At 43.2% G+C, this 27728-nt stretch overlaps 1 protein-coding gene across 1 annotated transcript in view; it reads left to right on the top strand.

Moving 5' to 3' along the window:
* Positions 1-27728, top strand: part of LOC136884372 (phytanoyl-CoA dioxygenase domain-containing protein 1) — a 73456-nt gene that overhangs the window by 19281 nt on the left and 26447 nt on the right. The gene's annotated exons all lie outside the window — the stretch shown is intronic.

The raw sequence follows: 27728 nt of genomic DNA, 5'->3' as shown, positions 1-27728 counted from the left end.
TTTTACACTTTATTTGAGTGAAAGCAATTATTATCTTCCATTTGGGACAAATATTTCAGCGACATTTAATGAATCGGATTCGTTCACATAACCTTAATATTTCCTAGTTTTTGTGTCATATTTCGATATTTTTACAGAATAAGTGCTGGTATATTTCCAGAACTTTTAGGTCATGGAAAATCCGAGTCCTAGCTGTATATAAGGAATGTAATACCGGTACAACAAAAGATAGACTATATTGTGTATTATTATTATTATTATTATTATTATTATTATTATTATTATTATTATTATTATTTAATCCGTTTACTGTCCAGGGTTGGTTTTTCCCTCGGAGGAATCCTACCTCTACCGCCTCAAAGGCAGTGTCTTGGAGCGTGAGACTTTGGATCGGGATACAACTGAGAAAGAGGGCCAGTACGTCGCCCAGGTGGCTTCACCTGTTATGCTGACCAGGGGCCTTGTGCGGTATGGGAAGATTGGAATGGATAGGCGAGGATAAGGGAAGGAAGCGGCCGTAGCCTTGAGTTAGTTACTATCCCGCCATTTGCCTGAAGAAGAAGAAGAAGCGGGAAACCACGGAAAACTACTTCGAGGATGGCTGAGGTGGAAACCGAAACCCCTCGACTCTGGTGACCTCCCGAAGCTGAGAGGACCCCGTTCCAGTTCTCGTACCACTTTTCATATATCCTGGCAGGGCCAAGAATCAAACCCTGGCCTCCGGGGGTGGCAGCTAATCGCACTAACCACTACACTACTGGGGCGGAGCTGAATATCCTTATGTATCAAAATATAAAAAACCGAGCTCGATAGCTGCAGTCGCTTAATTGCGGCCAGCATGCAATATTCGGAACATAGTTTGTTTGAACCCCACTGTCGACAGCCCCGAAGATGGTTTTCCGTGGTTTCCCATTTTCAGCGCAGACAAATGCTGTGGCTGCACCTAATTAAAACCACGGCCGCTTCCTTCCCGTTCCATCGACGCCATTAGACGTGTCTATGTCTGTGCGACGTAAAACAACTTGCAAAGATATATATACTTCCAGAAAAGTTAGAAACATTTTCGTTAGGAACAAACTGTTTCCGTCGCCTTTCCCACGTCCCGGTGGCGTTGCGAGTCTCAAGTGGACTTAACACAATTTTACGGCCGGAAGTTCCCTTCCCGACGCCAAGCTGTGTGCAGGAATATGGCGTTTCCGTGGTGGTGTTAGATGCATATTGTGAAGATCATGAAGATGTGAAGACGTCCACAAACACCTAGTCCTTGAGTGAGAACATTTTAACAAATGCGGCTAAAAATCTCCGACCCGGTCTGGAATTGAACCTAGGGTCCTATCCACTACGTTGATCATTCAGCCAAGGAGCCGGAAAATTAGGAGTATTCCCTATACCGTGGATGATAAAGTACAGTAGTCTGCTATATTCTTATAAAGGAGCTGACAGTCTGATGTTGATTTGAGTCTCGAGGAAAACGCCTTCAAAGTCAAGCTCTATTTCAGAGTCAAATATCAAGGTCGATTGGCCTTGCCTTTATCGTTAACTGATAAGTAAAATATGCTCGGCCTGAATTCTCAACGTTCATGCATACTACGGAAGTTCGTTTCAAAACAGGTGGAAACGAATATTTTTAGGTCGGCATTCTGTGCTTAAGGATGGGAGATCGAACGTAGTCGCAGTCGATTGTCATTTAAGAATGCTCTAATGCGAGCCAATAAATCTAATGATAAATTAGACACTCATTTTTTTTTTTTTGGCACTCGAACGCCTTTAAAAGCCTTTACTTTAGAACCTAATTTTGTAGATGAGAGTCAGGTTTTTAGAAACGTTACAATGCGATCATTAGCACATTTTTCAATGTCATGCCTTCTCATGCGAAGACCTCAATGACCTTATTAAAATGTGCTAGAAAACTGCAAATGCGTTACAAATACGTCTTGAAGAAGTATACTGAGTGATGAGATTGTTCATTTAAAAGCATATACTGCATTAAGGGAATGCATTAAGGGCAACGAAATAAAAACGTTATTAAATACAGTGCATTGTGGTTTCTAATTAGATAATGCATTACGAATATTCTTGTCAACCACTGCAACCAATTGGCCGAATTCCGTTTCTCACTCCCCAGTTTTACTTCCCTTTAAAAGTATAATCACTGCCACCACTCAATAATTATGAGGGCTGTAAATACAGTTTTCCAGACACTCACAGGAGATCGGGGAAATAGGATATGGAAGTAATCAGGTGGCATTGTTGTCGACGTGTAGTGTGCAGTCAACGGGCATCTAGTTGGGAGTGTTTTTGCTGTGTGGCGTTGAAGTGAAGAGTGTCGATTTCATTGACGAGCAGACAGCCAGATGGCGTCAAATTGAAATGTCTGCACACGGTAGCTGAGGCCATACGATTATTATTATTACTGCTCCAAAACATGTTTTTAAAAGGTGATCAGCGTTCGTGGACTAAAATTGAGGCTGTCCTCAGCAAAAATGCATCAGAAAGGCACCCAGGATTTCTTGAAGCCTATGGCGAGAATGCATTACCGTATAGGACGGTTGCCTGATGGGTCAACGCGTTTCGTGCGGGCCAGAATGAGACTGCGGATTTGCGCCGTACAGGTTGGCCGTCCATTCCTTAAGATCAGATGAACATGGTGAGTGGTCTTGTTTCCGTACATCATCGATGGACTGTCCGGAAATTTATCCTTAGAGGTTGGTCTCAGTCAGCAAATGGTGTAGCATATACTGACGAAATGTCTTAACATGAGGAAAATTGTGTCCCGTTGAGTTCCACATCAACTCACCGGTATGCACTGGCTGGCATCCACCTGGACAGATACCGCAAGGAATGAGTCGCATTTCTGCAGCGAATTGTCGCCATTGATGAGACCTGGGCACTAGCCTAGGAGCCTGAATTAAAGCGTTCATCGAATGAATGTCGTCACTCAGGTTCGCACGTCCACAGAAATTTCGACAGGAACCCAGTCGGGTGAGGCTTATGCTGATCGTGGCATGCGACTAGGAGGGTATTATTCTTACACATGCTGTGCCTGAGGGACAAACCGTCAACATGACTACTATTGCCGATTTCTGGAGCAACATCTGCGTCCGGCTATGCGGCGTAAACGTCCACGTTCATTGCCATACGATAGCCCTATCGTGTTCCATGACAACGTGCGTTGTCATGGCGCAAACATTGCCAAGGTCATATTGTAACTGTGGCATTGGGAGGTCTTGGAACACCCTCCCTACTCACCAGACATGACTTCTTGTGACTTCGACTTGTTTCCGAGAATCCTTGTGACATCGTCTTGTTTCCGAAGTGGAAGGAACCCCTCTGAGGCCGCCGATTTCTTGACGTGGCATCTGTACTCCGCGCAGTAGGGCGCTTCGTCACTGGCATCAATAGTGAACGCCTTGCCAGTGGTCCCCAGCGGCTTCCCGACATATGACAAAAGGTAGTAGACTTTGCGGGTGACTACATAGAAGGAATGTTATGCAATTGTACTTGTTAGTTCATTAAATATTGCGTTCTATCAATATTGCGACTACTTTATTTACAGCCGCCGTATTTATAATCATCCTTATCGCAAGTTCGAGTCAATAATCCTGCCATCCCCTCCAGCAACTAGACTACAGAAGGAAGACATGATCGACGAATTTGCAAGAAAGGAAGCTGTCCGTAAAAATTCGTTGCCTGGCTCGAGTTTGGCGAGTTCACTATACTTATTATTCAGCTACGTAAGCTGGTGTAAGCTACTTTGTGGGACTACTTTATTTACAGCCGCCGTATTTATAATCATCCTTATCGCAAGTTCGAGTCAATAATCCTGCCATCCCCTCCAGCAACTAGACTACAGAAGGAAGACATGATCGACGAATTTGCAACAAAGGAAGCTCTCCGTAAAAATTCGTTGCCTGGCTCGAGTTTGGCGAGTTCACTATACTTATTATTCAGCTACGTAAGCTGGTGTAAGCTACTTTGTGGTACACTCATGTTGAAATAAGGGGCGCAAATATTCTTCTCTGCCTAGGGGCACCAGGTATCTAAATTCGCCCCTTCTTGTAATCTGAACGCTGAAAGGAATAACAGTTTGTAATGAGGATATAGACGACAGCGAGTTGTAACAAACACGACGATTACAGAATGGACGACTATGCTATCTGGCGTTCCTCAAGGGTCTGTTCTTGGATCTCGTTTATTATTGTGTTAATTATATTTATGCCGACGATCTTAAAATATGCTCACACTTTAAAGTCTCCGACATTGACAATGCAATCCACCTAATGAACTCGATTTTAAATGCAATTAGCTCCTATGCAAAAGAGAACTGCCTATTAATTAACCCGAAGAAAACGCAAGCGATCATAATAGGACAGCCTAGACGTTTAAATACACTATACATCAATAAACTGCCTACTCTGGTGCTCTGTTGTGAAGCTATACCTTTTTAGAAGTCTCTAAAAAATCTAGGCGTCGTCATGAATGACATATTAACTGGAATGATCACATAACAAGAGTGTGCAGAAAGTATAAATGCATCTCTTCATCCTCTAAAAATTAAAAAATATTTCTCCACATAGTATGAAAATAACACTTATACGAACACTCATGTTTCCAGTAATTTATTGCTGTGATGTTCTACTAACCGATGCAACTGTACAACAAACAAGGAAACTTCAGAGGGTAATGAACTCTAGCGTAAGTTTATATTTTTTTTGAACTTAGGACACATATCCCCTTATTATGAGAAGCTGTCCCGGCTTAAAATCGATAGACTAAGAAACCTACATACTGCGAACTTATATTTCGACTTGAACATAATACCAGATCGACTTCTACCCTTAAAAAACCCTTTAATCACTCATCTGTACACAGCCGCTCCTTCCTGGTATCTGGGGCAAGGCTATGAACTCTCTCCATGTCAGTATGAGTAACAGCACTTCAACAGCCTCAGTTAAGCTGTGTTGTCGATATTTCCTCTTAAATACGCGAACAGCTTGCATGAATGTCAGTGTGACTGAGACCAAGTGAGTTGTAGAGCTATCGTTAGGTAACGTAGAGAGATAATATTAATCATTAACAAAATAACTATTATAATACAATTTTATTCCATTAATTTGGGTAGTTTTTAGATACGGTATCCAATCTTATTAACTATCAAATTATGTGACTATGTAGGGCCTACTGTATGTTGTGGTTAAGTGTAAGAGGGTCATGAGCCCTAACTTCGCCACATACAAGGGCATAAAATAAATAAATATATAATGGTATTATTACTAACCGATTTGTTACAATAGGCAGATATCCGGGTGGCACTGTCAGCTTGCAGTATTATAGCAACGCCTTTTCAGTATAACGCAGTGTAGTACCCTCCAGCTAAAACACAGAATAACTTACACCCGACACCTTGAGACAACGAAGAAAGAACTTTCGAATTCCTCGATTTCTGTATTATCGATTTTTTTTTTTCTCAGGACGTATTCTGAAGGAACCTCCATATGCGGTAGTATAAGTACAGGCTCAGGAGCCGCTGGTATAGTTTCAAGGTGATTCACCTTTTTAAAATTCACCCTGTATGTTCAAATATTTCAACTCGTTGTTCTTTTCTTTTCTAAGGCTATTTTGTCACGTTTATGTGGAGCCTGTAATTGAAAGTTGGATACCGATCCATAACCAAGCCCCACTCTACTGTTAACTTCTCCCATTTTAGAGTATCATTAAGGATATATCCCTCTCACTCTAATTCAGTAAAGTATGGAGTAAAAGGCATAGAATCATCAATGTTTAGGGAATATAATATGTTGCCTCCTGTTAGCCTATAAAGAACTCTAAATCGGTTATATGTTTTAAGAAAAACTGAAGGAATATTACTCTTATACGGGTATCTTAATATAATAATAAATAATGTAAAAAAAAAAATTAAAAGCCTATTGAAAATCCCACCTGAAATGACCGGGACTTGAACCCGGAAGTCAATTGGCTAAACCACTGTACTCACGTTTGTACTAACTGTGCAAATTTTGACGTGTTTCGTAAATGATGTCATTAAAAGTAGGTACTAGGGATGACAGATTTAACGCTGAGAATAGGGAAGATTTGCAAATTAGAAAACCAGTAGTTTTCTTCATTATCAAATCGGTTACCACTAAACTGCGTTTAGGCCTGCCGCTCAGGTGGCAAATTCCCTGTCAATTGTTTCGCTACTGATTTCTTAAATTATTTCAGAGAGAGTCAGTGGCGTAACGTTAGGGCCTGCAATGCAGGCGGGCCCGGGCCCTAAGGGGCCCACAGACATCCCCCAGAAAAAGGAAACAACTGAATAAATAACTTTACCTGAATGCCATTCTGCGCGGGAACGGTGACATGGTAATGTGTTTGTCGAATGGGCCAAAAGGTTTTGTTTTTACAGTGCATACGTAGAGTAATTGACGGATGGTTGCATCTGTCTGCAAATTATTGTTATTGTGGTGATCTGAGAACGGTCTCTGGTAACACGAGCGGTGCGCTCTCTCACAAATATCTGCGCCAAGTTATTCAAGAAACAGTGAAAATTAGTACCATAACATGGGTGTTATTCTACCGCCCCCACCCACCGGGGTTTATTCGTTACGCCTCTGGAGAGAGTTGGTAAATTATTCCAACCCTAATTCCTCTTGCTATAAATTAATATTTCTCCTCTTGAATTATAACTTTATCTTCATATCTTCCCTACCTTAAAAACTCCATTCAAGTCGTCTTCCCGCGTAATTCCACGCATGTAATGTAAGCCAGCACAGTAAAGTTATGACGGTTGAAAAAAAAAAAAGGACTGTCTGAAAACGTGGAGCAGCGCTCTCCTTGGTTAGGACAAAAACAAATATGTGCGTGACGTAGTTCTGATGAATGCATTGGCCCTGGAAGTTCACTGTCCATTGATTGCTGCGAGAATGGCGCCTACTGTGTGGCATGTCTTCCCACTATCCTTGCCATGTTGACGTCACATTGTTGGCAATGTCATAGTCACTGCCAGCTTTGTTTTGTAACGCGCAGCGGACGGAGACGCCGTATTTGGCGGGAGTGCAGCTGCAATATATTGATAATTTTCCGCGGTAATGATTGTTGTTTTGCGGGGAAGCACCACGGAATTATCAGCCGATCTTACTGTAATATTAATCAATAAGGACATGATTTTTTCGCATTAATGTACTGTATGTTCGATATCGCGAAAAGGAAACAATTTTCCGCACCATTTCACGAAATAGGGCTAACCCAACGCTTTAATTTCGCGTTAATCATTTCCTAAAAGTATTCATAAAAAGTTAATTATTTATGTGAAACATAGATAAATAAAGAGAGCAATAGTGATAATCATCCTTTATTTCTTACCGGTATGTAATCTTGATTAGAACTATAATATGGCCCTAATCAAGATTACATAATAAATTACCCTTTCACCCAACATGGCCATAACTTTCACCATATGTGGCCATACTGTTAAGGGATTTTATAGAATATTAGTACGAAGAGATATTCATTTCGAAATGAGAAATTCTCATTCTGTCTTCTGTTTCCCTTTATACACGTTATATTGGAACACAGTTTCAAGATCGTTGTTTTCCATGAATTTCGCTGCATTTTTGCACTTTGCAAAATAAGTAAATTTCGATTTAAACTGGCTTTGTCGCTTTAATTCGCTGCAGTTCGACAAAATAATCAATAACTTCTTAACCAGAATCATATGATTCGTTAAGATATCTCAAAATTTCTTCAAAATATTTATTGTCACGTTTATCGTCAATGCGAAAAAAATCATGCCTCTATTGATCAGTAATCACATGAGACTAAATTAACTTTATAAAGCCCCGCGTGACATATTTGTCACAAAATGATTAAAAAGTGAAGGAGGCTCAGCTTTGACATTCCATTTTACCATCCACCGAGCCATATTTGTCGCAACGTCAGATGGAAATGTTTAAAAAGGTTCTTTTCGATAATGTCGGACAATTTACAAGTATGAGATATTATTTCAGAATATATTGTATTCTTATAGATATATTAGGCCTATCTATATCTGTGTTTGTCCAACCCTTCTCCCGTTCCTCTACGACAGGGGCTCTCGAACGCCCAAAATCTCACGCGTGCAAACAGCGGCGCAGAGTTCCTGTGCACAGTGCATCGGTTCCACTCGGCTCGGACCAACGCTTCGTCTCTGGGGTACTCGGCTAAGCTCGGCTCGGATTTGGAGCGCTACGGAGCAAGTGAGGAAGAGGTAGACAGGGGGAGTGAGCGAGACAGGCGTGGGGAAAGAGAGAGACAGCGCTATTGCTCCAAATCGAGGAGTGAGAGTCTGCAGTCTGGGCAACCAAGCGAAGTCGTCTTTTGCACCGTGCACAGTGCATGCACCAGGCGCATGCACCCTGAGAGGTCTTGCTCTGCGAGGTCGGATATGAGGTGAGATGCATCTTCGTAGCGAGTTTTTACTACCTGCATGCGCACACCAAACTCGCACCTTCATAGTGTTCTATCATAATTTTGTAGTCCGACGTGCTGGCCTTTGGTCACAGGGGTCCCGGGTTCGATTCAAGGCAGGGCCGGGAATTTTAACCATAATTGGTTAATTTCGCTGGCACGGGGGCTGGCTGTATGTGTCGTCTTCATCATCATTTCATACTCATCACGACGAGTAGGTCCCCTACGGGAGTCAAATGAAAAGACCTGCATCTGGCGAACCGAACTTTTCCTCGGACACTCCCGGCACTAAAAGCCATACGCCATTTCATTTCATTTCATTTCATTTCATTTCATCATTTTGTAATTATGACCCACCATCAACGGCCGATCCTGGCTACGCTACTGGACGATACTAATAATAAAGTGAGATGGTGCCTGTTTGTTCCGGATAGGCTCGAAAACTACTGGACAGATTGACCTGAAATTTGTCAAGGATATGTAGTGGACCCTCAATATCTCGAATCACCTCGGAACCTACATTTTATTTTGAGTTATCGAAATTTCGAGATGTAGAGAATACCGTTTTTTGAGCATATATAGCGCATAATTGAATCTTGTATCTACGGGCTTATACTATATGTCTTTTCACGAGAGTTTAATCCTGATGTAAACATGGTATGTCCACGCCTCCGCGAAAGAGTTGTGATTCGCTGAGCGTGTATTACCGGCCTCTATCTCGTCAACGTCTCGTGTTCGTTCGTACCAGACCTGCGCATCGCATGCGCCAACAGTGCGAAGATTGGAACTTCTGAATAAACGACTAAACCTGGATTCTGTTCACTTAGTTAATTGAACACATTCACGATCAATTCTGAGCGGTTTTCCTCTTTTGTGCTTCACTACACGGGATGGTCCTACCTCTTGCTCCATTTCTCTCACTATTAATACTCACTGACTGGTTCAGTTTTTATTGTATCTGAGAGTTCCAGTGGAACTTCCAAAAATTGGGCATGCCAACGGAGATCCACGCCGTAAAGCGTGGAAGACCGTAGACATAAACCGTAATTACCATCGCTACGCGTTCTATCAACTGTTGCAACGATGTAATGTTTAAACGTAAATATTTGTCATAATAATATGAGTGTATAAGTTTTTGTAGGACAGATGCATGAGGTACATTCGTTAAATCCAACTCACTATTTTTAGCTGAATAACAATGAATTTTTTCCGTCAGATAAGTTCAGTATACTCTATAGAAATTACACAACTCCATGGCATTTTATAGTAATTCTAACACCGTATACCTAAAGGTTCACATTGTTTCTGCGTCGTAAACTTTATAGTTGGAGGCAAGTTCCTAGATGGCAGGCAAGTACGCATGAAACTAGATACAGTGACTCTATAAGTGTGGCCAAGTCAAGTCCAGCCCCCATGTTTTAGCAAGTACCATTCAAAGTCTCTTAGCAAATGTCATGGGATAGTCACCTAATAGTGTATGAGGCCTCCTCTGGCCCTGCGAACTGCAGTGAGTCGACAAGTCCCTGGTAGTTCTCTGGACGCAGCTGACACCAAATCGTTTGCAGAGCGGCCGCCAATGCTGGTCTGTTCGTGGGTGCAGGATCCATGGCACGGAGCCTGCGTTCCAGGACATCCCAGATATGCTCGATAGGGTTCATATCGGGGCTCCTGGGTGGCCATGGCAGTCGTTGGACATCCGTTGCATGTTCCTCGAACCATTCCCGGGCGACGTGGGAGCGATATGGCGGCGCGTTATCATCTTGAAACACCGCAGAACCGTCTGGGCGCTGGAAGGCCAAAAATGGGTGGATATGGTCTCCGAGCAGCTCAACATACCGCGTACCATTCAAAGTCTCCTCCAGAACAACTAGGGGGCCCATTCCATACCAGGAAAATGCACCCCAGACCATAAGAGAGATACCAGCGCCCTGGACTACACCTTCGAGGCAGGCGGGATCCATCGCTTCATGTGGTCTGCGCCATACACGGTGCCTCCCATCGGCGTGGTGCAGTTGAAATCGTGATTCGTCCGACCACATCACGTTACGCCATTGTTCCAGTGTCCATCCCTGGTGACTGGCGACAAATGCGCGTCGTTGTGACCGATGACGTTGGGTTAACAGTGGCACCCGTGTGAGGCGCCGGCTCCCATGCCCCATAGAACCCATGTTCCTACGGATTGTCCACTGGGAGACGTGTCTAGCACGGCCTGTGTTGAATTGAGCCGTGATTTGTTGCACGGTTGCCCGTCTGTCACTATTGACAATCCGTCTCAGATGTCGCCGGTCACGGTCATCGAGGGTGGCTGGACGGCCGGTCGTTCGTCTGTTGTGGACGGTGACACCCGCATTCAACCATTCACGATACACCCTGGACATGCTTGATCGTGTGAAGCCGGATTCCCCTACCACTTCTGAAATCGCACTTCCCATCCGGCGGGCACCGACCACCATACCCCTTTCGAACGGTGTCAGTACACGACGACGTTCCATGTTACACCTGTCATATGCACAGCCACTGCTCACAACGTCTCCTGTACAACTGCCGCTGGCACAGGGGGCGTGTGGTGCGCAAACAACCCACCTGCGCATCAGTGCTCCGCTATCCCATGACATTTGCTCAGTCAGTGCACACAATCAGCTAATTGATGAAGGAGAGTGATATGGTTATTGTTTTAATAAAGAATAGATTAGTTCAATGTTTTCAGACGTTATCGATTTTGCTTATGCTGTGTGAATATATCAGTAGTTTACTACCTGGAATAAGACTTCAAAATTTAGATATATAGCCTATATAGTCGCAATTATTTAAGAAGTTAGAAATGTTGTTTGGTAGGTGGGTAAGCCCATAATAATATTTATATTATAATACATATAGCGTAAAAGAATATCCTCATTGTCTTGAATAATGTATGTGATGACTGGAAAATTAACCTACATTTAAACAAAAACTTTTAACATTGCCATATTTCTAGTTACATGGTTTTACATATCAGAATATACACTGCAATATCATCAAACTATACATAGAAATGTACTTTTTATGTATGACTTATCGGTACATATATAACCTTAACACGCGCAGAAGTTACACTGAAGAAAATGGAAATTGCAACACCCAGAAGGAGTGGTGATGCATTGCTGCAATTGAACATGCAGGACGAGTGTTCGGTCTTGATTCCATTATTACACTTTCAGGTCCCTCTGACCGCAAGTTTGGACAACAATCAATACAGGATGTGCCCACCACCAGCTGCAATACATTGATGAATTCGTCGAGGCATGGGGACAATAAGGCCCTGGATCGCTTCCTGAGGAATTGTGTCACATGCTTGCTGCACTGCACGGGTCAGTTGTTCCAGAGTTGTGGGTGGCTTAGGACTGTTGGCCAGTTGTCGACCCATCATGTCCCACACATGCTTAATAGGATTGAGGTCCGGGGATCTGGCGGGCCATTCTAAGGTTTGATGACGTGGAGAGCTTCTCTGGAGATGCGTGCAGTGTGAACCCGGGCATTATCCTGCTGAAACATCCCATTAGCAATATTCGCCATCATAGGGACAACCACTGGATTGAGTACCCTATCAACGTACTGTCGAGCAGTCATAGTGCCCTCAATAAGCACTAATTGTGATTTCACTTTAAAGCCAATAGCTTCCCAGACCATAATGCTTGGTGTTGGCCCTGTGTGCCTCTCGACAATAAGATCTGGACGGCCCCTCTCCCCGGTACGTCGGCGCACACGATTCCGGCGATCAATGCGGGCAAGACAGAAGCGCGATTCATCACTAAAGGCGACCCTATGCCATTCGTCGACCCACGTCGATCTTTCTCGACACCAGGCCAGCCTTACACGTCGCTGTTGTGGGGTCAATGGAACACCTTCTGCAGGGACACGGGCTCGTAAGCCAGCTGCACGCAGGTGATTACCAACTGTTTGTTGTGTAACGTGGGGTGCCACAGCTGCTCGAATTTGCTTTACTTTACTTTATTTTATTTTACAATCACGTATTTTCTCGGCGTTCATTTCCTGTTTCAACATACTTAACACTGATGCTGCAGTAATAGCAAATAGCTTAATGTTAAGCTATTTGGTAATAGGACACTCCACACACAGTTAAAACTTATTCTGAACAGTCACCTTCGTAGTACTAACAACGCCGGCAGATAAGCAGATGAAGAAGAGCGGCAAGCTAATACAGTAGTTCGACAATCACCAGGTTCGTATTTAAGCTCTCGATTTGTGCAGCATAGGGAGTCTACGATTCTAGCGACGAATTGAGGAACTACACAGAACCAAGCTTTGTAGACGAAATGTTCGGCTTTTCTTGTTTAATTTATTTAGGAATAAAATGCGACAAAGGAGCCAAAAAAGTATTAAACAGGTGGAAAAAATGCTGACATTAAGAAAATGTGCTAGCATTGAGAAAAGGTGCAAAAAAGTCTCTGTACATCTCAGTCCCACACAGTCTCGCATCTATTGCAATTGGATGTGCTGGTTGTCTGTCAATGATTGTTCCTTTAGTGTAATGTCTATTACCTCCCTACGATGTTTATTTATAAATGTAGGCTTGTTTCCTAGGTTTAGTATCGTCAACTCAGTTCCAATAATAAACTCTAGTAAAGACTCACCTCTTGCATTGCATTTCGTGCTGCCCCATGCCGTGTGGTGTGAATTTGCACCTGCTCCAAGGACTATAGGTGTTCGCCTTTCCTCTTTGTGTTGAGAATTATGTTCTCAACTTTTTCTGATGGGGGCAGATTAGTTGAGTCATATGGGAGGTATGCAGAGCCTATGGTTATTTCTCTGGGTCTCTCCCAATTTCTAAGTTTAATTTTGGTCACGGTTAAATCCCGTGAACAATGTTCGTGCAACATAAGACATTTTAATTTCCTGTTCACAAGAAGACATGTTCTGGGTATTTCCTATGTTGTATCGTACATCAGCTTACCTCCAGATTCCGCCAATCCTGCTACTCTGCCCTTGACTACCCATGGCTCTTGAATAAGGGCCACGTCAATAGCCTCGGACTTGAACTTCCTGGCGAAATTGGCCACAGCTGCTTTTTTATGCTGAAGAATGGCCCGAAGGACCTCTAGCTCCATCTTTATCAACATTGGGTTTCGTTTTTTCCCTGATGACTAGAAAATTGGTCTGCCCAAGTCCGAGCTTAGCCTTAAGGCTTCTCTTTTTAAGATTTTCAAAGTATCTTTCACTAAGGACTAAAACGACTGTCCTTCCTGTCTTATCGATTGGAGTGGCATACAGCACTCTCCATTCTTGTTTTAGAAGTTTGATGTCGTGCTGATTGATTCTGACAGCAGTCTGCTCTACTGGAGCTTCCTTGGCTTCCCTTGATGTATACATTTTTGAAATTGCTTCTTTATAAGCATCCATATTTCAATCATTCATACGGTTTTTACCCCTTCTAGGGTCCTGAGCGTCGTTCTCACTGTCCGTGGTGAGGCATTCAGCCAGACATTGTCCTCCCGCAACTTAGGCTCTCCGTAGCAGAGACCATCCAGCGGTCCGCTCCTGGGCCGAACCTAGCCAGGTTTGTTCCCCCTTCAGTAGGCCTATTCACGTGGTCTCCACTTGGCATTATCATGACTGAGTTCACAGTCGTGACTTTCCGCCTAGGTTGGGATCGCCCATTTCCCAACCCGCGGCTCGTCCAGGCTACGTAGACCAAAGTGATGTGTTGGTTCCAGCACCCCGCAGTGAGCCTTCACCTCAATCACCAGCCCCATTTCACCTGAACCACCGTATCACCCATGTGGAGGAACCATGGATGCCTCCCTAGCATGTGTGGGCGAGGCCTCCACTTCCAAGCCTTGACTTGGGCTAGTAACAAAAACGTCGCATTAACACATTGACAGTTTTCGGCGACGGAGAGATGGGAAAGGGCTAGGATTGGGAAGGTATCGACCGTAGCCTCAATTAATGAACTACCCCAGCACTTGTCTGGTGTGAAAGTGGGAAACCACGGAAAACCATTCTCAGGGCTGCAGATAGTTGGATTCGAACCCGCTTCTCGCGAATGCAAGCTCACAGCTGCGCGACCCAAACAACACGACCAGCTTACTCAGTCGGGACAGTGTAGCGTCCCCAACGTTTCTGGGGGGACATTAGGACAGAATGCCTCAAAGCGGCCGAATCTGGAACGTCTGGTCAGTTTAGGTGTGACAGGTTGGCCCGGTAGCTTGGAGGATATTGGGTGGGAGTCTGTGGCGTTACAGCTCAGTAGACATGCAGAGGAGCCCACTTCCTGTGCCGCTCATTCAATCCCGTTACGACTGATAGAATTAATTATAGCTCCCAACAACCACAGCTGTGAGTAACTTGGCCGCGGAGTCTGAAGGCCACCCCGTGTCCTCTAGTAATGAGGTACTAAATTAGGGCACTCAGATAGTAGGGCACAGCCCCCTAGGTGTATGAGTAAGAAAAACTCCATTACCGGTAGTGTAATTATGATTTTCAGCTGTTAGAATTTTCAAGCTTAGTTAGCAGAAAGAAGGATGAGGATTAGGGATGCTATATTACTTATAATACCAGAGGACAGGACAGATAACATGTCTTGATATAAAATTGCCTCATGCGCTGCCTGGGTACTTTTTTAGAAAATTGCCCTGTCGGTAGCCCTGAAGATGTTTTTCTGTGGTTTCCCATCTTCACACCAGGCAAATGCTGGGGCTGTACCTTAATTAAGGCCACGGCCACTACCTGCTCGCTCTCCGCCCTCTTCTATCCCATCGTCGCCATAAGGCCTCTGTGTGTCGGTGCGACGTAAAGCAAAAAAAAAAAAATTTTGGACATTTTCTTTTTCCCTTCTAACTTCATCATGCCGATGGTGGCTGAACTTACACTTAAATGCCATCCGGAGTGTCATCTCAGTGACCTCAAAAACTATGGATTCAACACTAATATAGGTCGTATTGACCTTTGTTCATTACTTCCACTTATTGAGTACATGAGCCAGCTAGGCTTAGGTCAGAGTTTCGGCTTCATGGTTTCAAGGCTCTTTTTATATCAGCATTCTCCCATGCCACTCTCAAGGGTCGCCTAACCATAAGGAAAAATAAGAGTATACCTGAGTGAAAATCATTAAACGTCATTATTTAGAATGATCAGCAAAATTATCCGCACTGCCATAGAGTTTCTATCCACCAAGACACTGACGTCGCGAATATCCGCGGATAAATCCCCTCTAATTAGAAGCTACAAACATTCCTCGTGACTGACAGTGCGAACTCTCTGAAACACACGAATGTTCACTGTTGATTTGTTCATATGCAGAATCAATCACTCACTCACTACTGATGTGCATTTAGGGCAGTTGCCCTAGTGGCAGATTCCCTATCTGTTGTTTTCCTAGACTTTTCTTATATGATTTCAAATAAACTGGAAATTTATTGAACATCTCTCTTGGTAAGTTATTTCAATCCCTAACTCCTTCCTATACACGAATATTTGCCCCAATTTGTCCTTCTGAATTCCAACTTTATCTTCATATTGTGATCTTTCCTACTTTTAAAGACACCCCTCTAACTTATTCGTCTACTGATGTTATTCCACGCCATCTCTCCACTGACAGCTCGGAACATACTACTTAGTCGAGCAGCTCGTCGCTTTTCTCCCAAGTCTTCCCAGCTCAAACTCTGCAACATTTTTGTAAGGCTACTCTTTTGTTGGAAATCACCCAGAACAAATCGAGCTGCTTTTCTTTGGATTTTTGCCAGTTCTTGAATCAAGTAATCCTGGTGAGGGTCCCATACACTGGAACCATACTCTAGTTGGGGTCTTACCAGAGACTTATATTCCCTCTTATTTACATCCTTGCTACAACCCCTTAACACCCTAATAGTACTTATAGGCTAATTGTAGTAAGCTAAATGTGTAACTACCGGGCGAGTTGGCCGTGCGGTTAGGGGCCCGCAGCTGTGAGCATGCATCCGGGAGATAGTGGGTACGAATCCCATTGTCGGCAGCCCTGAAGATGGTTTTCCGTGGTTTCCCATTTTCACACCAGGCAAATGCTGGGCTGTAGCTTATTTAAGGCCACGGCCGCTTCCTTCCAACTCCTAGGCCTTTCCTATCTCATCGTCGCCATAAGACCTATCTGTGTCGGTGCGACGTAAAGCCACTAGCAAAAAAAAAAAAATGTAACTGAGGCACAACAGCACCTCATTTCGCAAGAGTAACCGCGGACGGAACAGATGTTTATTGTCAAGCCTTGAGACTGGAGGTAGGCGCTTTATTAAGTCATACGTACACTAATTTTGGTTGAAATTGCAGGTTTACCTATAAATGCCGTCATGTTTAACCGTTTAGCTTCGCGGATATCCTCACGTAAAGATACTGCTCGTTAACTTTGTACCACCCGATAAGTAAAGAATGTATTGCGGGCTAGGGTAAGCCTCGCTTGTATTTCTTGGAGGGATCATTTAATAAATTGATTTTATGATTACTCAAAGATGACTGACCGTAGAGACCTATCAGTGCTTGGTGATTCAACTAGTGGCGATAAGGACCCCGCGTCAGATCGTAAAGAGTACCTGTACGTTTATCATACAGATATCGTTGTTTTTAATTTAAATTATCGGTTTGCATATTTACTGAGAATACCTCTCAAGGTTTAGCTCTTTATCTCAACAAGCTTTAATAGTCAATTTTATTAAAGCTCTTTACGCTATCTAATATATAGACTATATATCCTTGCCTCAAGAGGATGACAACTTCGTTCCAACATAACGTATTCGACGCACCCTTCCAAACTTCGATTCTAATACATTCTTAATTTCTAGTTCAGTAATGATTAGATATATTCCACTGAATGGATACGTGCTGATGAAATGTCCTTAGGAGATGTGCGATAGTATTTGTTATTGTTTTTGTTGTTTGAATCATCAGTCCACAGACTGGTTTGATGTCACCCTATCCTGTGCTAAAGTTTCCATCTTTATATAACTACTGCATGATATAGATGTTGATTCCCATAGGGAACCTGAAATATTTGTCCCGAATGAGTACATTTATAATACTAACATATAACAACATCTATATCATCTGATAGCCAAACAGACATCAATTTTTGGTAGTGAGACAAAGTCTCTCATAGTGCATTGGCATTGCCGGTGGCTCCAAGTAGCCTACGCAGCACGCAGTGGCCTCCACGGTATGGACTAGCCATGCGTCTTGGTGGTTGTGCTATGTACCAACTGATGAGCCCAACTTAGCACACGGGGGCAAAACGCTGGCAACCAGGAATGAGTTAGCTGGAAAATGTATAATGTCTAATAACGGACCATTTATATTGGTATTATAACTACTACATCCTACGTCTGCTCTAATCTGCTTGCCATATTCATACCTTGGTCTGCCCTTACCGTTCTTACCGCCTAAACTTCCCTAAGAAACCAATCGTTCAAGTTCTGTGTGTCTTAAGATGTGCTCTATAATTCTATCTCTTCTTCTGGTCAAATTTCGCCAAATCATTCTTCTCTCACCAATTCGATCCAGTATCTCTTTATTCGTGATTCGATCTACCCATCTCACCTTCCTTATTCTTCTGCAACACCACATTTCAAAAGCTTCTATTATCTTTCGTTCTTTCTTTCTTTCTGAGCTACCTTTCGTCTCTGTTTCACTTCCGTACAATGCCACGCTCCAGACGAAAGTCTTCAAAAACATCTTTCTAATTCTTTCATCAATGTTCGAGGTAAGCAAATTTCTTTTCTGAAGAAAGGCCTTCCTTGATTGTCCTAGTCTGCATATTTTGTCCTCCTTACTTCTACCATCGTTAGATATTTTACTACCCAAATAACAGTATTCATCTACTTCCTTTAAGACTTCATTCCCTAATCTAATATTTCGTGCATCACCTGACTTCGTTCGACTGAACTCCATTTTTCGCGATAATATTTAGAGAGGACAATTTATAGAGTCATACCTTCTGAACGTTGAATCCCCTTATGTAATGATTTAACTTACGCCACCGCCCTTTGGATCTGTAGTTGACTCGACCTGTGGACCGCAACATCACGGGTTCAGACCCGTCGAAGGTAGTCAGATTATTTTTGAAGAGCGGAAGAAGTTAATTCGGCAATCCGTGTCGCTATGTAAAATATCTCTGGTGACACATTACATATGTACTAGCGAAATTAATTAAAACACAGCCATAGATCGCCCGAGATAATTCCAGTTTCTCTGATATCTGGAAGAGTAAAAAATGGAACGTCGAAAATGACACTCAGGCAGTCTAAATGGCACCAAATAGAAATGTCTGCAGCGCGGTAGCTGAGGCCATACGATAATTATTCTTGTTGTATAGCGGGATAGGTCCTGTTCCTTGGTTGAATGCTCAGCGGAGTGCCACCGTTTCATAGGGCCTCGGCTTCGATTTTCGGCGGACAGGGATTTAAACCACGTCAGCTTAATTCCTATTCCTCTAGCTCGGTGGTGGGTGTTGAGGATTCAATCGATTAGGAGTCTCAAACTTTCTTGTCCCCCTGTGGGTGGGGGCGGTAAAATAACACCCACGGTATCCCCTGCCTGTCGTAAGGGGTGACTAAAAGGGGCCCCAGGGGCTCTTAACTTGGGAGCGTGGGTTGTCAAGCACGGGGCCCTAAGATGAGTCCTGGCATTGCTTTCACTTACTTTTGCCAGCTCCTTACGTTCATCTATCCTGTCCTACCCGACCTTCCGTGGTCAACTCTTGTTCTTTTCAGACCCCGACGCTATTAGAGCATTGGAGGCCTAGGGAGGCTTTCGTTTACACACCCTTCGTGGCCCTTGTCTTTCTGTGGCCGATACCTTCATTTTCTCTCTGATTAGTGGTATATAAGGGCCCGAGGGCCACATTGGAAACCTTAGGCACTTTAATAATTGGCCGATTTTCGTAAAAGTCCGTAAATACAACAGAGGTACCAGTATAAAATCATATATGCATAGTTCATTTTAATTGCTTAAAAAACTATTTTACTATTGCATAAAAGGGTGAAATTATAAATAAGCATAATTATACCCAACACAATCGAATTTTTAAGAAGAGCATCCAACAATGTCAGTTCATTTGGATTAATATTTGAGAAACGACAAAAAGGATTAAAAAATATCGGAAGGCAAACTGAAATTAATAATGTAGTCCAAACAAAACTTAAAGAAGGACACTTTAGTGGAAATAGTGTCATGGGAACAATGGCATATAGTTGTAAGAGCCTAAAATCCCAGCAGTGTACTTCCAGGAGTACTTCTCTGAAAATTTCTTCAAGTGTGCAACACTGTGTACAAGCCAGTACTACCAATGAGAGAAGAACGAAGAACTGGCAGTTAATTCATTGCATGCTACATTGCATAAAATGTCCACAGTGAGTTTGGCATGGAGTTCAAGAATTGATATGGATCCCATAGGCATTTTTATAATGGTTAAGACCTAGCACTTGGCTTTGTGAGGGCTCATTTTCCGCCAAAGTTTGGATTTTATTTTTTTAAATAAAAAATAATCTGTTAATCCGAAGTAAATACTTAAAAACAGGAAACAGTATTAATGAATGACTAGGGTCTATAAAAGGGTATAAAAATTAATACATTCTTGAACGAGCTACGAATTAGTTTTTGTAAATTTTCTTCACATTTCTTAAAATATATATTTTTTAAGCCCTCACGGGCCGCAAAATATGGCTTCGCGGGTTGCATGCCGCTGTTTGGAAACCCCTGATATATAGGATGGCTACCCACTTGTACTTCATCTTTAAAGGATAATCACCACCACTAGCTCTCAAACTTTCTTGCCCATATCAGCTCTTGAAAGACGCACACTTTCCTCCTTTGGACTTCTTATCTATAGGAGCTCTGGATAAAAGTGCACTTGTATGTGGTAAATAGCGTTATCATTAAAATGTACCATTTATCTTTACAAGTATCTTCTTAATCTATCTCTTCAAGTGGATAGCAACTCCCAACGTAACACGTAGGTCTATCCGACCAACCGTTCTAAACTTGGATTCTGATGCCTTCGCAATGAATACTTCAGTATTGGCAAGGCGAAGGTATTTCCACTGGATGAATAAGCGCTGACGAAATGTTTTAAGAAAGCATGAGATAATATTTGGAGAAGACAGTTTATAAAATCACACGTACACAATTGGCTGCTGTGTAAGAAGTATGACGTCAAGACTAAACTTCTATGTAGGTACACATTCATCAGCAGGGAATTCGCCTGTAAAAATAAAATCGATCTAATTCATAGTGCTAGCAAGTGCTAGTCAGTTAGGCGCTGGAGAGTTTGACTCTGCGGACTCGTGCGAAATCTATTGAAAATAAAAAGTCTCATATTCTAACCTAGGGGTTTACAAATGGCGGCCCGCGGGCCCCATGTGGCCCGCAAAGCCATGTAATGCGGCCCGCGAGAGCATTTTAATAAATAATGTGAAGAATAGTTACAACATATTATTTTATAAGTCGTTCAAAAATGTATTAATTTTTATATTCGTTATAGACCCAAGTCCAAAATAGTTCATTCCTTAAGATTATTTCCTCTTTTTTAAAAATTCACTTGATCTGAATGGATTATTTTTCATTTTTAAACATTTAAAATCCAAATTTCAGATAATAATGATTGATTTTTACATCCCACTAACTACTTTTGATGTTTTTCGGAGACGCCGAGGTGCCGGAATTTTGTCGCGCATGAGTTCTTTTACGTGCCAGTAAATCAATCGACACGAGACAGACGTATTTGAGCACCTGCTGAATGATCTAACATCGAACCTACCAACTTCAGAAGGCCGCCAATCTGAGCCACTCAGCCCGGCTCCAAATTTCACTCTTTTATGCAATTGTAAAATAGTGTTTTACCTAAGTAATTAAAATTATCAAACCTTTATTTCAATTGAATTATGCATATTATTTTTTCATAATAGTACTTTTGTAGGCCTACTATATGCAGAATTTTACGAAAATTGGCCTATTATTTAAGTGCGGCCCGCGAACATGACTAAGGTTTCCAATATGGCCCTCGAGCCCTTACAAATTGGAAACCCCTGTTCTAACCCTGATGCTGACAGTTCTCTTCCAGGAATTTTTATCCTGAGCATGGTGGATCGCATCTTGCTGGGTTCTTCCGGTCAGGCTTTTGCGTTGGTCTGCCCATCGCGGTGATACACATTCTCTTGGTCTTCGGCCGTCTACTTTTCCTTCAATGATCAGTTTTGACATAAATATGGCTTATGGCTGGGGGCCGTATGAAAATTTGCGGTACGGAAGTGTAACCTAGCAACCGCGCAGGCTGTGTCTTATGCCTGGTCGCCATCTGAAATTAGCACGCGTTGAATAAGTTTAAGTATCTTGGAAGTATTGTGACTGAAGACCTTCACTCTATAACAGACATAAACGCACGCTCGAATTGCCTTAGCCATAGAAAGCTTCAACAAGAAGAAAAACTGTTTTATGGCCCGCTAGAGAAAGATCTGAGGAAGAGACTTGTAAGGTGTTACGTATGCCATGGAGTATAGCTCTGTAAATGGCGCTGAAACATGGACATTAAGGAAGGAAGGACAGAGTAGAATAGAGGCATTTGAGATGTAGAATTGGAGAAGAATTGAAGGAGTAAGCTCGGAAGATAGAATATCAAATGATGAAGTTCTGAAGAGAGTGGGAGAAGTGAGGAGCAAGTTGACCGTAATCCAAAAGAAGAAAAGAAAAAAAAAAAGGAAGAAAATTGGATAGGGCATAATCTACGACATAATACTTTATTACGAGTAGCAATGGAAGGGATGATAGAAGGAAAACGAGGAAGGGGAAGGAGACGATATCAGTTATTAGACAGTATTAGAAAAAGAAAGGAAGATTATGCAGAAGTGAAGAAAAGGGCACAAGGTCGAGAGATATGGAGGTCGCAGCCATGATTGGGCCTGTCGGATGGCAGAACAACCTATGATGATGATGATGGATGGCCGTGCCCGGCACACATATTTCTGACCATTTGATTTTCGCAAAGGTAAAAAAAAAAAAAAGAACCTTTCTTTTTTCGTTGCTTCTGGTGTCCTGGCAATGTGCCCGAAGTATTTCATAAACTGTTGGCTCACAACGGTCGACAGTTTGTTTTCGCGCCGACTCGTCCCACGATCAACTCGTTGGTCTGGTGTGTCGTCTATGGTATTCGTAATAGCCGCCTGTAGTAAATATCGCAGTTCCAAGGTCTGTCATCTTCATAGCCTAAACTGTCCGACTCATTGGCTGAATGGTCAGCGTACTGGCCTTCGGTTCAGAGGGTCCCGGGTTCTTCATTGCTTAATTCCAATGGCTCGGGGACTAGGTATTTGTTGTGTCCCCAACGTCCCTGCAATTCACACACCACACATAACAATATCCTCCACCACAGTAACACGCAATCACCTACACATGGCAGATGCCGCCCACCCTCATCGGAGGGTCTGTCTTACAAGGGTTGCACTTGGCTAGAAATAGCCGTACGAAATTATATAATAGCCTAAACTTCGGCATCAAACTACGAATAAGTTTCGTCTTGAGGGTGATGGACGTGTTAGATTGAATGTATTTAGATTGATTACGTATTGTTGTTTGAGTCATCAGTCCATAGACGACATTGATGCTAATCTTTATTTCTACATAACTACTACACCCTAGATCTGCTCTAATCTGCTTGTCATATTCGTACCTTGGTCTACCCCTACCGTTCCTACCACCGACACTTCCCTCAAAAATCAGCTGTACAAGTCCTGGGTGTCTTAAGACGTGTCTATCCCTTCTTCTGGTTACGCGTCTGTAACATGCCGACGATTATTTTGAAAATAGTATCAGAGGATGTCAGAAGTGATCTATTTTTGTATGGCACAAGGGATGAGAATAATAGCCATAAAACCGAGTAGTTTGCCGTGCGGATAGAGTTGCGCAGCTATGAGCTTGCATTCGGGAAATAGTGGGTTCGAACCCCACTGTCGGCAGCGCTGAATATGGTTTCCCATTTTTACACCAGGCAAGTGCTGGGGCTGTACCTTAATTAAGGCCACAGCCGCTTCCTTCCCACTCCTTGTTCTCTTCCGACCCCGACGGTATTAAGTTTGGGAGGCCTACGGAGTCTTTTCCTCTTCACGCCCTTCTTGGCCCTTGTCATTCTTTTGCTGATACCTTCATTCTTCGAAGTGTCAGACCTCTTCCATTTTTTCCTTCTGATTAGTGTTAATAGAGGATGGTAGCCCAGGTGTACTTCTTAAAACAGTAACCACCACCAATCACCGCCGCCTCTGTGTGTGTAACAGGCCTTAAATTGGAGGATTCACAGTTCCCAATTTCAGCTAGCCGCGGAGTTCAAATTCGCCAAAAGACCTTAGGAGAAAGACGGAAACGTTGTATAATAAACAAGCTTATTCCAAAACAAAGCCTCCTTATTTGTTCTAACTCGTGTGCATGCGTTTGAGATAGGTTTCACAAGCGGGACCAGATTTCTTGAGATTGCTCTAGGAGGGTTCTGTTCAATACCAGTGTCTTACTATGGCGATAACTTCCTCTTCAGATCAGTGGTCAAGGGTCGGCCTGTGAGTTCCAGCCCGACAGAGGGAATCGGAATTTTTATGTGCGGAAAATGGTGTCCGGACATTTGCGGTCACCACAAAATCACCGACATTTGCGGTCACTGAGATATACTTGTGCCCACTCACAGAAATTCCCCAGCAGTTACACGAGATTTGTGGTCAGTGCAGCCGCGGGTGGCCTCATAAGCTTATCTCAGGGTATCCTCACTAACCTACCTGAGCTCACGCTCGCTCGTTCTACATCAACATTCTCATTATTTAGAGGCTGTTACTTTCAGCCACAAACACCATTCTGTATTGAAACTTCCTGGTATTTTCTGCTGTTTGCTGTTATGGAACTGACACTTACTAATAAGGCAAATCGTTGTGCACATTACAATGATTATACAGGGTTATTCACCTAAGATGTTACACGGAAATTACGTCTAAACCGTTAAATATATCGGTATTCTGTTCTCATATTCGTAAATGATAACTGGGGACTTGTGAAATAATGTTGAACTTTTAGACCAGCTGTATGCATTAGTTACGTTCCATTTAAAAATATGAAGTTAGTATAAGTATCACCCCATGAGAATAAGTAGCACATAATTTCACAAGCCCCTGGGTATCACTTACAAATATGAAAACGGAATACCGATTTATTTAATGGTTTAGACGTTATTTCTGCCGAACATATTAGATGAATAACCGTGTATGTACAGAAACTACAGTATAGGGAAAGGCAATATAGAATCGTCACCTGGGTGTGTCTGAAGGAGAAGAACAAGCCATGTAATGTTTTTGAAAACATACAATTCTGCAATTTATAAGTATAAAACATCCCAATGTATATTGTGTTTAAAGTTGGATTAGATCAGATGACGGGTTTTTTAGTAACAATGTTTTACGCACGATTGAAACACGTTTACAAACGGGCATTTTTGCATTCCATCTGCGATAAAAATCTTAAAATATTACAAATTCAAAACCTAATGTAAAATGAAACTTAAAATGAAACGAGGAAAATTATGTCATTTGATTTTCTGTAGGCCTATTGATTATTTAATGAAAAATCTCCAAATTCGAGTAGGGCCTACATATAATAATTTTGTCGACGGTAAATGATTTGTTTTACAATATACTGATTCCCATCACACTTTATCCAGAAGGAGCAAGGAGGAGCGCAGGCAGATTAGTAGGGATACCCTGAGATTAAGCTAATGAGGCCCACTCCGTGCTGCAATGACCGGGAATCTTTGACTACAGGGGAATTTAATGGGCACAAGTTTATTTCAGTGATCGCAAATATCCGGCAACTCGGAAAATACAGTACCGGTACTGTGTATAATCGGCACTCCGTATCCCATGATGTTGGCATTTAAAAGATCTTGGATGTTTAGCCGACAAAAATTAGTAAAACACTCAGCCATAGGATGCCCAAGAGTTGTTGCGATAAAATGGAACGTCGACACTGACAAGCAGGCAATCTAAATGCCGACAAACCCCAACGCCTGCAACATGGTAGCTATAGTGAAAGGCCTCGTTCAAGTTTATATGTCATATGTATCCATTCTCAGCATAGACAGTGTTATCATAAAAAACCTTACTGGTGACGATTATTGTTTCAACAGGAAGTAAAAGAAGCCTTACCTACGAAGAAGATACGAAAAAGTTGCAAACTTCGGAGTGGTAAGGCTTCGGAGAAAGGAGACGAGCTGCTTTATGTTCCAAGCTGTCAGTGGAGAGAAGGCGTGGAATGATACAGTGCCTATTAGTAGACGAATGCGTTTGATTGGTGTTTTTAAAATAGCAAGAAAAGGTCACAATATGAAGATAAAGTTGCAATTGAAGAGGACAAATTGAGGCAAATATTCGTTTATAGGAAGAGGAGTTAGGGATTGAAATAATTTACCAAGGGAGATGTTCAGTAACTATCCAAAATTCTTTGCAGTTATTTAAAGAAAAGACTAGGTAAACAACAGATAGCGAATCTGCCAGCTGGGCGACTGCCCTTAATCCAGATCAGTGGTGACTGATAAATTTTCTCGTGAGAAAGATGGACAATAACTTTTTGAGTGTAATATCTGCTTTACCTATTACTAAGATGAGCAGACATCTCAAAAACACAGAAATCTGCTTTCGACTGTCTCTCTGTATAAACTCTACGTTTCGTCTGTACATTAAGCTAGCCGCACACTGGAAAAGACGATACAGTACAGCTTCAGACGAGTCATTTTTGTTGAAGACTGACTCGAGGATGAATTTAACAGGATTCGTTATGGATCAGGCGCACACCAGCCGAGATGCTCGTCTCTGGCCGTCATAGGCCGTTTGAGACAATTCTGTGAAGAAACGAGGAATTACATCTCGTGGTTTCCCATTTTCACACCAGGCAAATGCTGGGGCTGTGCCTTAATTAAGACGACGGCCGCTTCCCTTCTTTACCCCACGCCACGTCGTCTCACAATGCCCGATAAAACTAGAGCAAAAGATTGTCACTACGGTTGTCTCGAGATATTTTGTCGCTGACAGTTTTCTCTCTTCCGAAATTCGTCCAGCCTATATATATATATACACTGACTGACAGAGCAAATGCAACACCAAGAAGGAGTGGTTCGAAAGGGATGAAAGTTGGGGAAAAAACAGAGACGGCACGGACGAATAATTGATGTTTATTTCAAACCGATATGCAGGTTACACAATGCGCACGGCATCGACTCAGTAGGATGTAGGACCACCGCGAGCGGCGATGCACGCAGAAACACGTCGAGGTACAGAGTCAATAAGAGTGCGGATGGTGTCCTGAGGGATGGTTCTCCATTCTCTGTCAACCATTTGCCACAGTTGGTCGTCCGTACGAGGCTGGGGCAGAGTTTGCAAACGGCGTCCAATGAGATCCCACACGTGTTCGATTGGTGAGAGATCCGGAGAGTACGCTGGCCACGGAAGCATCTGTACACCTCGTAGAGCCTGTTGGGAGATGCGAGCAGTGTGTGGGCGGGCATTATCCTGCTGAAACAGAGCATTGGGCAGCCCTTGAAGGTACGGGAGTGCCACCGGCGCAGCACATGCTGCACGTAGCGGTGGGCATTTAACGTGCCTTGAATACGCACTAGAGGTGACGTGGAATCATACGCAATAGCGCCGCAAACCATGATGCCGCGTTGTCTAGCGATAGGGCGCTCCACAGTTACTGCCGGATTTGACCTTTCTCCACGCCGACGCCACACTCCTCTGCAGTGACTATCACTGACAGAGCAGAAGCGTGACTCATCGGAGAACACGACGTTCCGCCATTCCCTCATCCAAGTCGCTCTAGCCCGGCACCATGCCAGGCGTGCACGTCTATGCTGTGGAGTCAATGGTAGTCTTCTGAGCGGACGCCGGGAGTGCAGGCCTCCTTCAACCAATCGACGGGAAATTGTTCTGGTCGATATTGGAACAGCCAGGGTGTCTTGCACATGCTGAAGAATGGCGGTTGACGTGGCGTGCGGGGCTGCCACCGCTTGGCGGCGGATGCGCCGATCCTCGCGTGCTGACGTCACTCGGGCTGCGCCTGGACCCCTCGCATGTGCCACATGTCCCTGCGCCAACCATCTTCGCCACAGGCGCTGCACCGTGGACACATCCCTATGGGTATCGGCTGCGATTTGACGAAGCGACCAACCTGCCCTTCTCAGCCCGATCACCATACCCCTCGTAAAGTCGTCTGTCTGCTGGAAATGCCTCCGTTGACGGCGGCCTGGCATT

This window comes from Anabrus simplex, chromosome 12 (assembly GCF_040414725.1).
Source record: "Anabrus simplex isolate iqAnaSimp1 chromosome 12, ASM4041472v1, whole genome shotgun sequence".
NCBI lineage: Eukaryota > Metazoa > Arthropoda > Insecta > Orthoptera > Tettigoniidae > Anabrus > Anabrus simplex.
This window is presented reverse-complemented; position numbering and strand designations above follow the sequence as displayed.